At 45.6% G+C, this 14,952-nt stretch overlaps 1 protein-coding gene across 1 annotated transcript in view; it reads left to right on the top strand.

Moving 5' to 3' along the window:
* Positions 1-7,756, top strand: part of LOC117802655 — a 13,549-nt gene extending 5,793 nt beyond the window's left edge. The window contains exons 2-3 of the mRNA XM_034662272.1: positions 6,456-7,175; positions 7,729-7,756. The gene's annotated coding sequence lies outside the window, so the exon portion shown is untranslated. The remainder of the gene's footprint in view (positions 1-6,455; positions 7,176-7,728) is intronic.
* Positions 7,757-14,952: the final 7,196 nt, after the last annotated feature.

Below are 14,952 nucleotides of genomic sequence, written 5' to 3'. Positions count from 1 at the left end.
AAAAAAAAAAAAAAAAAAAGAAACACCTCCCTAAGGGGACAAATCCATCCTGAGGCCCAAGTATTGCCCTGAGATGGAAAGAGCTTCCAGGTGGAGGAAGAGCCTGGCAGGCGCACCATGAAGGCCCAGGTCCTCTGCGACTCTTAGAAGCGCTCCCTCAGCACCTGGAGTGAATCTAAGCTCAGGGAGCATTCACTGAGCTGTGTGAGGAGTGTAAAAAACTACCACATAAAACCAAAACATATGCTCATTGTATCTCAATAAAACTGGAAAAACACAAAACAAAGCTCCTCTGCCAGTAAAGAAGGAAACATACTTTGAAGATTAGGGAGGAGCTTCTCTTGCTACCTTCTACTGCCAACCTGAGTTTCTTCCATAGTTTGAGAGCTGCGTGTACATGGACATGCCCCCACAGGAATCTACACACTCCGATACTATTTTCTACCATACTGGCCTTGCTCCAGAGCTGTTGTATTTCTAGGGTTTGTTTCTTTTCCTTTCTTTGGTTGTTTTTAATTCTGTTTTTTTTTTTTTAAACAAAAACAAGAGGAAAACAGATGGGGGAAGAGAATTGCCAGAAGGAAGATGGCCCCAGAGGGTCAGAAAAGGGATAGGCCAGCCCTGCTGACTCTCTGTTGGTTGGCCCCACCCTCCGCATCTAAAAAGGTTTAAAAAAAAATGCCGAGGGGGGAAAAAAACGCTACAGTCCTCCTGGTCCTAAGACTCTAAGATAGTTTGCAAGTGGATGATGACAAGATGAAAAGCCAGCTGAGACTTCCTGGAAGAGCAGGAAGGTGTAACTCCAGGAACAGGAATCAAACTTGACAGCGGTTGGTGGGTTAGTTTCCTAGGGACAATTGCTCGGAATAAACCAAAAAGAAAAAGAGAAGGGAGAAAAAAGGTTTTGATTTCTCCTCATGAAGTAGCTCCCCTTCTTCCCTTTCTTGAATTGACAGGACATTGCCAGGGAACAGGGTTGCAGTGTAAATTTTTAAAGTAGCACATTCCTAGTTTCCATTAAGGCCATTTACCTAGGCAGGGAAGAAGGTAATCTTTAAAGCAACTAATTAACCCCACTTGTATAGAAATATGGTTGGGTTTTTTAAATACGATATAGTGATACAGAACAAATTAAGATTAGACTTCCTAAGGCTATAGCTTATCCATGGAAGGAATAAGAGCCACATATCCAGATGAAAGGCCCAAGACAGTCCCCTGCTATAAACTAGTATTAAATTTTTCATTGCCATCCTAGCTAATAAACACCCTCTCTTAGCAAGGGAGGAGCAAGCAGCCTTCCAGTTTTCCCTCCACTGCGTAACATTAGAAAGGCAGTATAAATACATTCCTGAATCCTGAAAATAAATCATTTGTATTTTAATAGCCACTTTTTAAAAGAAACCAGCCCTAAAATTACGTAGAGAGTAAATTTGCATATTTTCTCAAATTCATCTGTACTCATATTTTGTTTTCAAAGATGACATTTGCTGCTCTCTCAGACCTGGGGGTGGGGTGAGGGGGTGGGGGGCTAGACCACATTTCCATCATCTGCTTTTTTTCATCAGGTCCTTTAATTAAATATTTGATGCATCCGCTTGTTCTGATGTCAAAATTGCACTTTTCACCAGCATCCTGAGGGGGCATTTACATAATTTTTAAGTACATAAATCACCACAGTATTCTTTTTACACATTAAACAAAGATTACATCACAATTACTATTTTGAGCCATGGTTGGGGGGGTACCAGCTTAACAGACACTGTTGAATCATTGCCTGCATCCTGCTAGTTGAGGGGGTGGGGTGGAGTGCTACACACCTGGCCAACTCTTGACTCTACCCTGACTTTGGCCTTGAAATCTTTTGACAGAAGCGTGTCGGCTGCTTTCAACAACCCTGAGTTCAGAATAGCAGCAAATCAGATGATATAATGTAAGCTCTAGTCACCTAGAAATTTATAGACTACAGTAGAGATACTTGAATCGTAGATATGAAAGGTAAAAAATCCATATGCAGCTTTGGCAGTTCAGTGTAGTGCAGAGCTCAGCTAGGCTTCTGTCCCAGCTCCACCACTCTTGACTGTGTGACCTTGAGCAAGTTATTTCAACTCCCTGCACCTCAGATTTCTCCTGCTTGTAGTGGGACTGGTGCAAGGACCGAGCTCATCAGGGATCAACGAGCTACTAAATGTGTTGTGCTCAGTATAGCACCGATCACATGTAAATGCTCAAGCACACATTTTTTTTTAATTTTATTTATTTATTCGACAGAGAGAGACAGCCAGCGAGAGAGGGAACACAGCAGGGGAGTGGGAGAGGAAGAAACAAGCTCATAGCGGAGGAGTCTGATGCGGGGCTGGATCCCAGAACGCCGGGATCACGCCCTGAGCCGAAGGGCTTAACAGTGGCTTAACCACTGTGCCACCCAGGCACCCCACAAGCACACATTTAATATTAGCTTTGTATCATCATTATTCCACCCAGTGCCTACCCCCTAAATCTATCATTGCCTCATCGCTACCTTCCACCGGCCCTCCGCGTCCCGTACAACCAGTCGTGTTCTCCTTCCCTCCTTAACAGAGTTGCCATCTCTCCTCCAGGCACTCTCTGCTCCAGCTCCCTGTGCAGCTGCTGGTGGCCCACCATGTTGAAGCTAAGCTCCCAGCCTAGATTTTCTAAAACGAAATGTGTCTTTCATATGGGGGCAAAAACCAATAAAGGTTGTTTTTTAAATGAACATAGCAGAAAATCAAACTGTCTAAATCAGTAGATACTGTTAAGCCTGAGCAGCTTCTTCTTCCAGATGCTCTCTGATTTTGTAGCTGAAAAATCTGTATGCCATTTAAATTTCCCTTTTTCAGCCTAACCCTGACCCTCACTCATTCCACCTGCTCCAGATTTCAGATTTCAAGTGCTCCCTGTTACCCGAACTGCTTAACCTGATGACCAAGGATCTCTCTGCTCTGTCTCAAACCTCCCTTTCTGGCGCTTTTCCACACAAGCCCTGCCACCACCTATCTATGCATACCCAAATTCAGCTGCTTCAGACCCGTTTTCTTTTGCCTGGCCCCTGGCTCTTCTATGTGTCCTGGGCTCCCAGAGGTTTCACTGAAAGGAGGGTCTATTGCAACCTCCTCTAGAGTCTAGGCTGCTCCTGACAAGGGAGCATGGCAGAAGTGACACTATGCCCCTTCTGGGCCCGGTCTTTAAAAGAACTGGCAGCTTCCACATGTGTAGCCTGAGCCTCTATGTCAGAAGTCTGACATCCCTTCTGGAGAGTCCCATGGAGAAGGAAAGGGGCCCAGAGCCTCGCCTCTCACCCACTCCTGCCAAGGTGCCAGGAAAGTGAGTGAAGCCATCTTGGATCCTCCAGACCATGCCATAACCTGAATACCACCAGGTTGATGCCGTGCCGCAGGGCATCACTCAGCTGAGCCACTTTGAATTTTTTTTTTTTAAGATTTTATTTATTTATTTGACAGAGAGACAGCCAGCCAGCAAGAGAGGGAACACAAGCAGGGGGAGTGGGAGAGGAAGAAGCAGGCTTCCAGCAGAGGAGCCTGATGCAGGGCTCGATCCCAGAACGCTGGGATCACGCCCTGAGCCGAAGGCACACTCTTAACGACTGCGCTACCCAGGCGCCCCAAGCCACTTTGAATTCTTGATCCACAAAGTTGTGAAATAAATTTAGACGGTGGTTGTTTTAAGCCACTAAATTTTGGGGCCATTTGTTGCATAGCAATAGATAATTAGGACACTCCCACTCCAGCCTAATGCATAGTCTTTATCAGATTAAGTCCCTAAGGTTCTTCTTCCTTTTAAAACAGCACTCTCTGTCAAATAAATAGTCTTAAAAATTTAAAAAAAGCCAGCTTTATTGAGGTATAATGGACATACAATGAATAAACTATTCACATTTTTTAAAAGATTTTATTTATTTATTTGTCAGAGAGAGAGAGCACAAGCAGGGGAGAGGCAGAGGCAGAGGGAGAAGCCAGCTCCCCGCTGAGCAGGGAGCCCTGACACAGGGTGCCATCCCAGGACCCTGGGATCATGACCTGAACCGAAGACAGATGCTTAACCAACTGAGCCACCCAGGGGTCCCAATCTATTCACACTTAAAGTGTACAATTTGAGGAGTTTTGATTCATGGGTATTTCAGTAAACCCATCACCACACCACAAGGATGAGTATATCTCACCCCCAAAAGTTTTCTTGAGCCCCTTGATAATCCCTCCATTGAACATCTCCCCAGGCAACCACTGCCCTGCCTTCTGTCACTAAAGGTCAATTTGCATTTTCTGGAGTTTTATATAAGTGGAACCACATAATATATATTCTTCTGTACAATTTGTACTTTTTCGGGGATGGGGATCTGGCTTCTTTCATTCAGCACGACTTCGAGATTAATCGGCGTTGTGTGAATCAGTAATTTGTTTCATTTTATTGCTGAGTTGTATGCGTTGTGTGGGTGTACTACAGTCTGTTGATTTATTCATCTGCTGCTGGTCCCTGGGTTGTTTCAGGTTTTGGCTATTACAAGTAGGGTGCTATGGCCATTCAAATACAAATCTTTGTTTGGAGGATATATCTTCTTCCTTGGAAAAATACCTATGAGTGGAATGGCTGGGTCAAAGGGTAGATGTATGTTAACTTTTCATGGAACTACAAAATGGTTTTCAAATATTGCTTGTACCGCTTTACATTTCTAGCAGGGAGGTTCGATTTTGTCCACATCCTCAGCAAAACTTTGTATGGTCAGTTTTGTTTTTTGGTGTTAGCATTCGATGCATGTCGTCTCTCATTGTGCGTGCGCACGCGTGTGTGTGTTTTAAGATTTTATTCATTTAGGGGCGCCTCGGTGGCACAGCGGTTAAGCGTCTGCCTTCGGCTCAGGGCGTGATCCCGGCGTTATGGGATCGAGCCCCACATCAGGCTCTTCCGCTATGAGCCTGCTTCTTCCTCTCCCATTCCCCCTGCTTGTGTTCCCTCTCTTGCTGGCTGTCTCTATCCCTGTCAAATAAATTTTAAAAATCTTAAAAAAAAAAAAAAGATTTTATTCATTTAGAGAAAGAGAATGTGCAAGCATGTGTGCAAGTGGGAGGAGGGGTAAAGGGAGAGGGAGAAAGAGAATCTCAAGCAGACTCCACGCGGAGTGTGGACTCTGACGAGGAGCTCTATCCCACCACCCCAAGATCATGACCTGACGTGAATTCAAGAGTCAATGGCTTAACTGACTGAGCCATCCAGGCGCCCCTCATTGTGGTTTTAATTTGTATTTCTCTACCATCTAATGATGTTTAGCTTCTTTTTGTGTGTTTACTTGCAAATCATGGAAGGATCTTTTCAGAGCTTTGGCCTTTTTTAGGGGTGAGGTGTTTTATTATTGAGTGTTTCCTTATTATTTGAGAGTTCTTTATATATTTTGGATATAAATTTTTATCAGATACATGCTTTGCAAAGATTTTTCTCCCAGTCTGGTTCCAACTGTTTTCATTCTCTTTTATGTTAATTATAAATTTTATGAAGTCCAATTTATTCAATTCATTGATTTATTCTTTTATGGATTGTGCTTTTGGTGATCTAAAAAATCTTTCTCTAGGTCTTGTTTTCCTTTTCTATAGAATTGGAGTAAAGATAGATCCTAGCTTTCTGGATGATGATGAGAATTAAATGAGATAATGCTTTAAAAGTATTTAGCTCATGAGGCTCCTGGGTGGCTCAGTCAGTTGAACATCTGACTCTTGGTGTAGGCTCAGGTCATGATCTCAGGGTCGTGGGATCGAGCCCCGCATTGGGCTCTGTGCTCAGCTTGGGAGTCCGCGTGTCTCTCTGCTCCTCCCCACCTACCCCCACCCACTCACTCACTCTCTCTCTCAAATAAGTAGATAAATAAAATCTTTAAAAAATAATAATAAGGGGTGCCGGCGGGGGTGCTCAATTGGTTAAACATCTGCCTTCGGCTCAGGTCATGGTCCCAGGGTCCTGGGATCAAGCCCCACATCGGGCTCCCTGCTCAGCAGGGAGTCTGCTTCCCTTTCCCTCACCCTGCCTTCCACTCATGCTCTCTTGCACTATCTCTATCTCTCTCTCTCTGAAATAAATAAAAAATCTTTAAATAATAATAATAATTTTTTTTAAATTTTTTTTTAAAGATTTTATTTATTTATTTATTTATTTGACAGAGATAGAGACAGCCAGCGAGAGAGGGAACACAAAGGGGGAGTGGGAGAGGAAGAAGCAGGCTCACAGCAGCGGAGCCTGATGTGGGGCTCGAACCCATAACGCCGGGATCACGCCCTGAGCCGAAGGCAGACACCTAACCGCTGTGCCACCCAGGCGCCCCAATAATAATAATTTTTAAAAAAGTATTTAGCACAGAGCCTGGTACATAGAAAAGCTCAGAAAATGATGTGATGTATACTATTATTATTGCTAATTATACTTTTTCTCCCTAGGCACTTTGATGCTGTATCATCTGAAACGTCCTTACCCTCTACGTCATCCATCAGAATCCACCTATCCTGTAAAGGCTGACTCAGAGTCCAGGGCTTTTCCATTACGCTGGGTTAGAAGTCATTTCTCTACCCTGCCACCTCCTCACCCTCACTGCACTTTAGCTGTTCACTCTGTTCTGAAATTCACCATGTTCACCTGTTGGAAGAGATTGTAGGAATTGTGGTCCCAGAGTTGTGCGTGCCTCCCTGTGCTCATGTTGTCTGGTAGTACCCTCTCACATAGAGTCTGGGCACTGCCACATGATTTGCTTTGATTAACAGGACAGTAGCAAACATGACATAAGTAGAAACCTGAAAGTATTTGAGCTTTGGAAGCTTAGCCCTCTTGCTTCTCTTGAACCCCTGTGACCACCTAGGCCAACCTGTCGGAGGACAAGAGACCCAGATACCCCCTTTACCCCTGGGATGGCTGGCCTACTAACAGACATGTGAGTGAGGCCATGCAAGAACAGCCGACCCCCAGCCTACCTGCCAACTGACCAGCGGAGTGACTTATTCAAGTGAATACAGTGAGGGAATGAGGCAACAGGTGAATTCCCTTAATGAATATTTACTGAGCACCTACTATGTGCCCGACTTTGGGAAAGCACCTTGAAGGAGGAGACAGACAGTGTACATATGAATGAACATGGAGTTTATTGTCCTCTCATGATTCGTGCTGTAAGTAGAAACTGGATCAGGGATGAGAGAGGGAAGGGGGTGGATTTCCTCACAGGTTGGATTAGAGAAAGACATGAGTAAAGATGTAGAAGTGGGGGTGACTCCAAAGTTTTTGGCCTGAGCAGCTGGGTAAATGGTGGGCTTGAATTGGTTTATGCTTTACTAGTACCAAAGGGACTGCGCAGTTTATGGGAAGGACAAAACACCATTCGTGGAGAGATCCTGACAAGGCTTCTTGTGGGCCTGTGTGCCCTCAAACCTGTTCTCGCCCTTCCCTGCTGGGTTTGTGCCTCAGAGCACAGGTGCTGACCCTGGCTGTACTCTGCGGGTTCCTGAGGCAGTTGGTTTCCGCCCGGGTTTGGTGGGGAGGAGGCTGCGAGGGGACTGGAGAGTGGGAAGAAGGGGAACAACAGGGTACTTCTCCCCTTCTCTCTCTCCGCCTTGGGTAGCAACTCCAGTCTTCAGCGGTGGCTACCTGTTTTCTGGGGCTCCAGTCTCGGGCCCACTGTGGTTTCAGCTTCTAGCAGGTGACCCCTGACCTCTGACCCTCCAGCAAGAAGTGGCAGCAGCTTCCTGCTCCAGCTGACCTCTGGGTCCCATCACCTGTCCCACCAAATCTCTCCACGAAATTCCGAAATTCCCTCTGTTCTACATATGTAAAGTCAGGCTGTTTTCCTGGGTCGCCCCTGACCATGGGGCTCTCCGCTGAGAACTGACTTGAAAGCACTCAGGCCCAGGTAAGAAGCAAACACCTTGCACAACCCCACCTGTGCAGACTCATGGGCTCCAGGTGTTTACCAGCCCTCACCTTGGGATTTGCTTGTTCTTGACCTCTGTGCTTTTGTACCAGACACTCCCTCCGTCTGTGTGTAACCGTTTTCACACATCCGTGGCAATCTCCTCTTCAAATCCCAGCTCAGAAACCCTGACCTCCTCTAAGCCTTTCAACAGTGACTCAGCTGTCCAGCCTGCAGCCGGGTGCCTCTGCTCCGTGTGCACTTGCTGAAACATCGCCAGGGAGTGGCATACTGTCTCTAGCCTCTGTGCTTGACAGACTGTCCCCTCTACTGCTACTCAGCCTTCAAACCAACTTTAAGGGGCGCCCAGGTGGCTCAGTCGGTTAAGCGTCTGCCTTCGGCTCAGGTCATGATCTCAGGGTCCTGGGATCGAGCTCCGCATCCGGCTGTCCGCTCAGTGGGGAGCCTGCTTCTCCTTCTCCCTCTGCCTCTGCTACGCCTGCTGCTCGTGTTCTCTCTCTCTCTCTCAAATAAATAATCTTTAAATCTTAAAAAAAAAAAAGACTTCAAGTGTCCACCTGGGGAGTAAGTCATTTCTGGCAGGTTCCCTCCCCAGACGTAGACACAAATTCCCACATTCATGCAGCATAGCTTTCTGTCAAACCACACTGCAGTAATCGTATACACGGTTGTGTCCCTTATAAAAAGGCCAGCCCCTTGGAGGTGGGGGCTAAGTCACAAGCTCTGCTCTGGACACCAGTGGTCCTAGTGACTCCTCACTGTATGACGGCTGCTGGATGCATGGATGACCGTGGGTTTTCAGTGACTGCAGTAAGCAAGTGCCTTAGGTCTTCCCAGTCTGGTCACCGGCCTCTCTTAGGGAGATTCCTAATTCCTGAGCAGACGGTCGGCACCTCCTGAGGGTGTTATCAGGCAGGAAGAAACCAATGAACGTCCTCAGATATGAGCATTTTGTTTATGTCCCTATATACCACCCCCTTTCTTTCGCTCTTTCTTTTTTTAGCTTTTATCTCTTCTTTCTTTTTTTTTTTTTTTTTAAAGATTTTGTTTATTTATTCGACAGAGATAGAGACAGCCAGCGAGAGAGGGAACACAAGCAGGGGGAGTGGGAGAGGAAGAAGCAGGCTCATAGCAGAGGAGCCTGACGTGGGGCTCGATCCCACAACGCCGGGATCACGCCCTGAGCCGAAGGCAGACGCTTAACCGCTGTGCCACCCAGGCGCCCCAGCTTTTATCTCTTCTTAAGCTTATTTAGTTACTTATTTTTAATTTTGTTTACTTTGCACTTTGAAATAATTTTAAATATAGAGAAAAATTGCAATAATAATCCAAAGAATTCCCATATATCCTCACCCAGAGTCCCTAAATGTTAATTTTCCCTTGTTTGCATTATCTTTCTCTCTCTCCCTGCCTCCTCTGTGTGCCTATATATAGATTTATTTTTTTTTAAAGATTTTATTTATTTGAGAGAGAGAGAGTGAGAGAGATGACAAGCAGGAGGGAAGGGTAGAGGGAGAGGCAGACTCTCCGCTGAGCAGGGAGCCCCATGCGGGGCTCGAGCCAAAGGCAGCTGCTCAACCAACTGAGCCACCCAGGTGTCCACCTGATTATTATTATTATTTTTAAAGATTTTATTTATTTATTCGACAGAGATAGAGACAGCCAGCGAGAGAGGGAACACAAGCAGGGGGAGAGGGAGAGGAAGAAGCAGGCTCATAGCAGAGGAGCCTGACGTGGGGCTCGATCCCAGAACGCCGGGATCACGCCCTGAGCCGAAGGCAGACACTTAACCGCTGTGCCACCCAGGCGCCCCGACCTGATTATTTTTAAGTAATCTCTAGGCCCATTGTGGGGCTCGAACTCACGACCCTGAGATCAAGAATCACATGCCCCACTGACTGAGCTGCCCAGATGCCCCATACATTAATATTTACATGTTACATGTACATGAATATGTGCCATACACATCCTTGGGGGTTAGGGGCATCCCCCCCTCTGCAGTTGAAAATCCACATATAACATTTGATTCCCCCAGAACATAACTACTCATAGCCTACTGTTGACTGGAAGCCTTACCGATAACATACACAGTGGATTAACATGTATTTTGTACATTATATGGGTTATAAACTGTATTCTTACGATAAAGTAAGCTAGAGAAAAGAAAATGTCATTAAGAAAAAAAATACATAGGGGCGCCTGGGTGGCACAGCGGTTAAGCGTCTGCCTTCGGCTCAGGGCGTGATCCCGGCGTTGTGGGATCGAGCCCCACATCAGGCTCCTCTGCTATGAGCCTGCTTCTTCCTCTCCCACTCCCCCTGCTTGTGTTCCCTCTCTCGCTGGCTGTCTCTATCTCTGTCGAATAAATAAATAAAATCTTAAAAAAAAAAAAAAAAGAAAAATACATAATAAAAAAAAAAAGAAGAGAAAATACATTTGCAGTACTGTATTGTATTAATTAGAAAAAATTCACACACAGGTGAGTGGGCCAACACAGTTCAAACTCAGGTTGTTCAAGGGCCAACTGTATATGCGTGTGTTATGTATGTGTGTATACATAATTATATATATATATGTATATATATATATATAAATTTATATATGTAATTGTTTTTCTTTTTTTTTTTTTAAGATTTTATTTATTTATTTGACAGAGAGAGACAGCCAGTGAGAGAGGGAACACAAGCAGGGGGAGTGGGAAAGGAAGAAGCAGGCTTCCAGCAGAGGAACCTGATGCGGGACTCGATCCCAGAATGCCAGGATCACGGCCTGAGCCATAGGCAGGTGCTTAATGACTGCACTACCCAGGCGCCCCTGTAATTGTTTTTCTGAACTATTTGGGAGGAGATAGGATACCCTTCTATTTCTTTCTTTTTTCCTTTTTTTTTTTTTNCCCTTTTTTTTTTTTTTTTTTTCTTTTTTTTTTTTTTTTTTTAGGATTTTATTTATTTATTTGACAGAGAGAAAGACAGACCACAAGCAAGGGGAGTTGCAGGCAAAGGGAAAGGGAGAAGCAGGCTCCCCACTGAGCAGTGAGCCCGATGTGGGGCTCAATCCCAGAACCCTAGGATCATGACCTAAGCCGAAGGCAGACACTTAACCTACTGAGCCAGCCAGGCACGCTGCCCTTCATATCCTTCTATTTCTAATCTCTTCCTTGTGCATTTCCTAAAAATACAAACATTAAAGAACCAAAGTACAGTTACTGAAATCAGGAAATTTAGCATTGTTCCAATCCTATTACCTATTCCGCAGACTGTATCCACATTTCACCAGTTCTCCTAATAATGTTCTTTCTGGGCACGTGTTTTTGCCTTCCCGGACTCCGCCAGGGCACATGCTGCCTTCTGAGTCCCTGGCTATCCTGTCCCCATTAACCTGGGACAGAACCCCCACCCTCTTTGTCTTTCAGGCCAGTTGTTTTGTTTCCTCACAGGGTTCAAATGCCCCCGAAGATCTTCCCTCTCACCATGCTGTTACCAGACTCTTCTCGTCCAGACCCAGGGGAGGGGCTCCTTTCAGGGCCTTGTAAAACCTTAAATAAACGACATGAACAAATTCCACTTTGACCATTATCTTGTTAAAATTCCTTAAAAAAGTTAACTCGTTGGGCCCAAAGTACCTTAACAAAAGCCAGGCTGTAGTTCTCCTACTGGTCACTGTTCGTCAAAGGGTTTTATGTGCTGTTTAATGATTTTTCACAAATAGTTTTTCTTGCCCTTAAAGTTGGATTAATTGAATTTTAATTCAGTAGGATCACCCTCTAAAAAAAGACACACTGGCTAGGCAGGGTGAGTTAAGGCCGCTAGACTAATTAAGACCTTTTCCAAGCAGAGCAGGATTTTGAAGGGTGGAAAATGCAGCCAAACAGCGCCCTACACTCACCTCCACTTTGGACTATAATGAAAAAATGCCCTTCTCCTCAGAAAGGAAACCCTCCACTGTGGCTGCCTCTATTCATCCTTTCGGTGGGTAGGCCTAAACCACTCCTGTGGGCCAAGTCAGCCACTTGTTGTGACCCTTTCAGAAAGCCACTCTCATTCAAAGCAAGCAAGCAAACAAACAAAGAAAACCTTTTTATTTTGATTTTAAAAAATCTTTGAACAGGGTCGCCTGGGTGGCTCAGTCGGTTAAGCATCTGCTTTCAGCTCAGGTCATGATCCCAGGGTCGTGGGATCGAGCCCCACTTCAGGCTCTTTGCTTAGTGGGAGCCTGCTTCTCCTTCTCCCTGCTACTCCCCCTGCTTGTACTCTCTCTTACTGTCAAATAAATAAATAAAATCTTTTTAAAAAAAAAAAACTTTGAACAGCTAAAACATAGTTGAAATTCCCCAAATACAAAAGACTATACCTAGAAAAGTCTAGACCATCCTTGGCTGTTTCTGCTGGCTCAGGCAGGTTTCCAGGGGCTTTGAATCCCTTTGTGGTATGAATTTTACGTAATGAATCAGTGCATGAGGGACCAGTTTGTCATTTCTTCCCAGAATCCTGCTATTTTCATGATCAGCCTAGCCTGGATTTGAGTTAAAGATGATAGATAGATGGACAGACAGATAGATAAGTAGATAAAACCCATACTCAGAGTGCTATAAAACATTCCAGCTTGAAGTGGAGAGGACAATTATCACAGAAATACCAGGCTAGCCTTAGCTACTGCCCTTCTCTGGCCTCTGAGGGACTGGCAGAGGTCAAATGAGGGGCTGCTAGTGACCTCTGATTCCTGATCCATGAAGCCACGGTTGGGTTTTTCAGGGATTTTCACACTGTTTTAATGAAATGCCAGAAAGGAAGAAAAAGCCCATTTCCCTCTCTAGGAGAGAAAACTTGGAAAAATCAGAGGCTCCAGGGAAGGACCAGGCCAGGGGAGGCCCCTTCTGACTATTCCCTTCCACCCAAGCAGACTAAATTTTTTAATAGGCAGAAATCAGAAACTCAACCACTCCTAAAATGACTAGAGGCCATTAACTGAGCTGCGTTTGCCAGGGAGGCACTCCTCCTTAACACTGCCCTACAGAATGGGCTTTCTTTCATTTTATAGATGCGGAAGCTGAGGTCCAGAGAGGGCAAGCCACCTGCATACAGCCACCCAGCCAGGAAGTGGCGGAGCTGGGGTTCGATCCCAAGAGTGCCTCATTCCAATGCTCAAGATTTCCTATGAGCCCATCCTTCTTCCTTTCCCACACCGTCGGGGAGAGCTGGACTCACGATCTCCACATGGCATGGATAGCAGCCCGGCATTGACTGACTTAATCTTCACTGACCTGGTACTGCAGAAGTGCAGAGCGCTGTTCCCAGAGCGTTACAAATATTACCTCATACGGGCTTCCTAACAGGCCTCTGAGGTTCAGATTATCACAATCCCATTTTACAAAGAAGGTAACTGTAGCAAGAGAGGAGAGTAAGTTTCCCAAGTTCACACAGGAAGCAGCGCACCTGCGACTTGGACCCGGGTAATTGGGCTCTAGAGTCTGTGCATTTTCTGCCTTCCCTGAAGCCAGCTCCCGGAAGAGACCTTGGACAAGTGGATGCATCGCATACAAATTAGAAAGCAGAGCGGGACACCTCCCAAAAGAAACCTGTCTCTTGCCCAGTTTGAGTGATGAGAGTCTCATTGGGAGTCATGCCTGGGCAATGTCTTCACTGGGACCCTTGCCAGCCCCGCCCTTCCTGGGGAGCTCTTTCCCACAGGGACAGCAGGAATCCAGTCCAAGCAGGCTCCTTGGTCCTACTACTGACTGTGGCAACAGGAGCCATGGGGTCCAAGGATTGGAGGGAGGCTTCTTTCTTTATATCCCCTCCCATCCCTACCCATCTGCAGACTCATAAAGCCCTAATGGGAGCTAGGGAGCTAGAGGCCCCCAAAGATCTACCCCACCTGCAGATGGGATAGTCCTAACTCAAGACTGCTGTCCACCCAGCATTTCCCAGATGTGGGTCAAGCATGAACAACCAACCGCAGCGGCTTCTCACCGCTGTGGTACTTTCCCTGATCACAGCAGCATTTTGGCTGTTGCCTGGGTTCACCTCCGGTATCTCCCAGACTGCTCTCTTGCCGGTGTTCAGTGCTAATGAAAGCCGCAGTAATTAAATGGCAATAGAAAACTGAGTTTCTCAACCTGGAAAATGTGCCAGTTTCAGACAGGGAACTTTGGTCATCTTGGTGCTTTCCTATTGGGTTGTTTTGAGTGTGGTGTGGAGACAGGGCTGCTGGAATGTGGACAGGAAAGCAAGAGCAGAAAGCTTTGTAAGAAACCACAGTCCTGGCTTCTGTGCAGAGCTACTTCAGCTTGGGGGACAGGGTATCAGGAATGAGAACAATGGGCTTCCAACTCATAAAAATGCATGTCTGATCATCAAGAAATAATCGGACGAATCCAGGTAGAGGGAACTTTTTCAAGACCACTGGCCTGGAGCCCTCAAAACTATCAATGTCATGAGTGACCAAAAAGGCTTGGGGAATGTTCTGAATTAAAGAGCACCTATGACAACCAAATGCAGCGCAGGATCCTGAAGTGGATTCTGGACCATGGGGGAAAACGGCAGTAAAGGACATTGCGGGGGCAACTGAGAAAATTTAAATATGGATTGTGTATTACTAAATAAAATTAGCGTACTGATGTTAAACTTACTGGGGGCTATAATTGCGTTCTGTTATGTAGAGAACGGCCCTGTTAGAGATACAGGCTGAGGCATTCAGTGGTGAAGTACCATGGTGTCTGCAACTTAACTCTCAAAAGTTCACTAGTTAAATAAATAACTGGAGGTACGTGTGTGTTGAAGAAAGAGGGGAAGCATGCTAAAGCAAATGTTAGCCAAGTGTTTATTGGTGGATTTAGGACATAAAGGTGTTCGTTAAACAGCTTTTTCATTTTTTTCTACATAAATGTTTAATCATTCTTAAAATAAAAGGGGGGGAGGTGAAAATTTGGAAGTGCAATTCATAAAGCCTTCTAGAGAACTGATAGCAAAGAAATGGTGACTTACTCTCCCCTTCCCCAGAAAAACACAGGCCACACACTG

Source organism: Ailuropoda melanoleuca, chromosome 6, assembly GCF_002007445.2.
Source record: "Ailuropoda melanoleuca isolate Jingjing chromosome 6, ASM200744v2, whole genome shotgun sequence".
Taxonomy (NCBI): domain Eukaryota; kingdom Metazoa; phylum Chordata; class Mammalia; order Carnivora; family Ursidae; genus Ailuropoda; species Ailuropoda melanoleuca.
Note: the sequence above shows the minus strand (reverse complement) of the source record. Positions and strands in the feature narration are given on the sequence as shown.